This window comes from Octodon degus, unplaced genomic scaffold (genome assembly GCF_000260255.1).
Source record: "Octodon degus isolate 3935 unplaced genomic scaffold, OctDeg1.0 scaffold00024, whole genome shotgun sequence".
Classification (NCBI taxonomy): Eukaryota; Metazoa; Chordata; class Mammalia; order Rodentia; family Octodontidae; genus Octodon; species Octodon degus.
The window spans coordinates 12,335,689-12,339,754 of NW_004524600.1; positions in this window are offsets into that span (position 1 = coordinate 12,335,689).

Sequence of the window (4,066 nt, forward strand, 5' to 3'; positions counted from 1 at the left end):
AAAACTGAAGGGAGGAATTTAAGAATTTAAGAATCACCAGAATTAAATGAAAATGGAACAACAACATTCAGCAAAGCTCGCTTCCAAGAGGGCAGTTTACTAGTATGAATGCCTACATAAAAAAAATCATATGTACATCATGTACATCAAGGTACCAAAAAACAAGATCAAACCAAAACCAACCCAACAGAAGGAAAGAAATAACAAAGATGACTGCTGAGGAAAGAGTCATGGGTCTTGGAGAGATGAAAATGTTAAAGGAGGCCCACTAGGCCTGTTATAAGTGACCACAGAATCCAGCCCATTGTCCGACTAGCCCAGCAAGCTCTAGATTTTCACTAAAAGGATAAAGAAAGCACCAAGAAAGCTGCATCTTTAAGACAGCCAGTGACACATTACCTCTGTAGGCTGAAAGGATGCTGCCTTGGAGCTGGCCCTGGCATACCCATGGGGATAGTGGAGTGAAAGAGGCCAGGGAGTGTCACCTTGCCGAGAGAGCTGATACGGACTTAATCTACACAATAGGCAACCAAGCTGGAGTGCTGATTTACACAACTCTGGGCTGAAGCCGGGCATGATGGTACACACTTGTAATCCCAGCAATGGGGAGGCTGAGGCAGAAGGATCACTGTAAGTTGGAGGCCAGCCTGGGCTACAAAGTGAGTTCTAGGTTAGCCTGAACTCCATAGTGAGACCTTGTCTCAAAAAGAACAAGAAAAATTAAACCAAGTATGGTGGTACATGGTTGTAATCCCAGAACTCAGAAGGCTGAGGCAGGAGGATCCCTGTAGGTTTGAGACCATTCTGGGCTACATAGTGAGTTCAGGGCCAACCTGAAATGTATAGGGAGAACCTCAAAAAAATTTAGTATAGTGGAAGACCTATTGCCATTAATCCCCCTCAAAATACTCCCTCTAACTTCAAACACTAAATTAATGATAGATTAATCATTCTTGTCATTTTCTGAAGCAGCCCTCTTTTGAGTCTTTTTTGAGGTGTGATAAAAAAAATACAGTGAATGCTGGTACTACACACACATCTACTGAAAAGCAGAGTGTGTCCACATTCACTTTGTTCACTGGATTTGGCTCCATGAACCTTCTGGCTTTTCCCAGATTCAAAACAACCACGAAAAGTAAACATTCTGAATCCTATATTCAGGACATTGGGGTAGCTGTGACATGGCAGCTGAAGACACTCAGGAAAGAGGACTTCCAGAGCTGCTTCAGAAAGGGGCAAGAACTATGGGACAAGTGTGTTCCAGCAGAGGAAGATTAACAGCAATGCATCTTTTACTGTAATGAATTTTATCACCATATTTTTCAATCCGACCTCACTGTAACTGTGGTTGTTTCCCCAGTACCCAGATGTGGAGTCTGCGTAGACATACTTGTTACTTGGCAGGACTTACACAGTCTCTAACCTGGTATGTAAAAGTTATGGTAAGCAGCACTATGAAAATGTCCCTGAAAATGCTTTTATTCTGCCAGCAATTGAAGTGCTAAGATTCACTAATGAGAAGCACATCTCAAGTGAAAGTTAAGAATAAGCACAACTCTCAAATATTTAAAGATGAAGAAGGTAGGCTGCTGAGATAGCTCAGCGGTCTAAGTGCCTGCCTAGGCAAGTACAAAGATCTGGGCTGGATCCCCAGTGCCACACGTCACGCTGGCCCTGCCCCAGGCACACCGAGCCAGCCACCAAGACCTGGCACATGCCTGTAATCCCAGCACTAGGGAGGCTGAGGCAGCAGGATCACTATGAGTTTGAGCTATGTAGTGAAAGCCTGTACCAAATACATAAAATTTTAAAAAGAAGGCTGTCTCCAAAGAGATGAAGTAGGCTTGATTTTACCACATCTCCACTGAAGTTGGTGAGATGGATCCTGCCTCTTCCAGCCACAGCTCATCAACGGCAAGGCAGCTGGGCACCCCCCATGATTCAGTCACCTTCCAAACACATGAGGCTTTGGGTCCCTTTAGATCTAGTTGGCCCTTCACAGCTCCAACTCAGCTAATGAGCTGGCTGTAGTACTTTTAATAGGAAAGATTCACCATGAGATCTGGTACATGCCTTAGAGCTCTTCATCTTACTGTGTTCTCTTCAATACTCATGAATAAATGAGATAAAACACATGTACACGGAATTTGCAGCATGTTTTACCCTACCCTCCACCCCCCAGATCATTTTACTCCTTGGACCAGGCAAAATTCTTCTTTCTTTAGGACGTGGTCTTTAAACTTGCTTGTTATCTTGACGGTTTCCAGAAGAACAGGCTGGTCCATAAGGGTAATGTGCTAAGCTGACTTGGTGAAGTGAAGGTCAGAAACACTCACGCATGCTAGGAGGCAAAGAAAAAGCAGGATGGATTCCAAGGCCCACTCTTCCATGAGTCTGGGATGGTCCAGGATTCCTGGATGTCAGCATGTTGCACCCCACACCACCATCATGAGAACAGGTACAGAGCTGGGTGGCCTCTGTAGATTTTGGAGGTAGCACAGCCCTGAACTTGGGGTCACTGCACCAACGCATTTATGAAGTGTTTCAGCAAGTGGCCAGCTCAGGGAGCACAGGGGAAGAAAAAGCACAGAGCAATTCAGACCATCAGAGCATCATGCTGACTGACAGTCAGTGGCAGAGGACTTAAGGATGTCATGGGTCACTGCCAAAGTTTAACAGGCGAGTAGCAGCGCAGATTCTAGGGTCCTGGTGGGACACGATGCCTTCTCTGGCAGGGATTCTTAGGCTCTTTCTTCATTACTGAGACACAGTCCCTGTCACCCACACCTATAGGAAGAGACATACATTTTGGTTCATGTATTTAGCCCACACTCAGCCAGCAGAAAGTCAGTAGCCCAGAAGAGGGGTGTGGCGGAGGGCAGCTGCTCTTGTCACAGTGGCAGTGGGGAGAGCAGAGACGAGGAAGAGCTGGGAAGGGAGACTCTGCACACCCTGCCAGGTCACAGCCCCAGCGGTTCGCCTCTCCCAGCCACAGCTCACCGACGGCAAGGCACTGGACACCCCCACGATTCAGTCACCTTGCCAACACATGAGGCTTTGGGGTCCATTTAGATCTACACCGTAACTGAGGCCTCCTTTCCATTGGAGAAGCAGGCTCTGAGAGCACCACTGAGGTGTCATGGATCCTGCTCAGCTCCTGACATGGCTACCAGAGCTCCCTCCCATGGAGCGTCTCCAGTCCATCAAACTGCATGCGGATAGGCGTGGCAGTAACCCCAGAAAGTGCTAGATGTGCACACAGGATGCGGCCAGAGCATCCACAGGGCAGGAGTCAGTTACAGGGCCAGTGGCCCAAGCTCCAAGTTGCCAGCGTCTCTCCCATGATGCCCCCTTCCCACCTACATCCGGCTGATGGAGGAAGATGCGGCTCGCGCATTCAGATGCGCTCACTCACTGCACTGGTGTGAGCCCGAAGTGGACAGCTGGAGCCATCACTCCACCAAGAATGGCCGGGGGACGATGCTGAAGTGAAGTCCTCCAGCTGCAGAGCTCTCTGTGCCACTGAAGTTTATTAGCACTTTCTTTAACTTAGGCGATGACATAACCACAGAAATAGTGACAATACCATTGCGGTGAGCAGATGTAAATATTTTCATTTTACATTATGAGTATCACCACTTTGAAACTGCCATAGGTATTACATGCTGCTATTTAATTCATCAGTGCAGTAAGTATATCGATATAAATGGTTTCTTTGTTTTTTTTTTTATTTTGCATGCGTGCGTGCATGCGTGCATACGTGCGTGCGTGTGTGTGTGTGTGTGTGTGTGTGTGTGTGTGTGTGTGGCTAGCTCAGCCCACCAGGGGGTGGGGGCTGGCTGGCATGTGGTGCTGGGGGATTGAACCAAGGTCCCTGTGCTTTGCTTAGCTTAGCTTGTTCTAAGTAGATGCTTTAGACCACTGAGCCATCTCACCAGCCCCATAAATGGTTTCTTTGGTAATGGCATGGATTTGATCTTACCCATGTGTTCTACATCTCAGAAGGAAAGAAAGAAGGAAGGGAGGAAGGGAGGGAGGGAGGGAGGGAGGGAGGACGGAAGGAAGG